The sequence below is a fragment of the Micropterus dolomieu genome, linkage group LG23, assembly GCF_021292245.1.
Source record: "Micropterus dolomieu isolate WLL.071019.BEF.003 ecotype Adirondacks linkage group LG23, ASM2129224v1, whole genome shotgun sequence".
NCBI lineage: Eukaryota > Metazoa > Chordata > Actinopteri > Centrarchiformes > Centrarchidae > Micropterus > Micropterus dolomieu.
The window spans coordinates 15,386,981-15,387,238 of NC_060172.1; positions in this window are offsets into that span (position 1 = coordinate 15,386,981).

Here is a 258-nt window from a genome sequence, read left to right on the forward strand (position 1 = left end):
GAAAGAGGTGTCAAGGAAGCCATCTACACCAGGGTTGAGAAGCCGTCATTGAACAGGGGAGGGGGTCTACGCCACCACTTATCCCCCACTTACAATGCTGTCCTTTCATCACTTCCCAGGAAACTCAACAAACGTAACCTATTGGCCTCAGGTGAAGATACCAACGATGGTCGTTCAGTCTTGGCCACAGGTAGTCTCAACGACTGTAACGACTGTCGTCACAGCAACAAGGAACACTAACGAACCAGCGGTATCGAT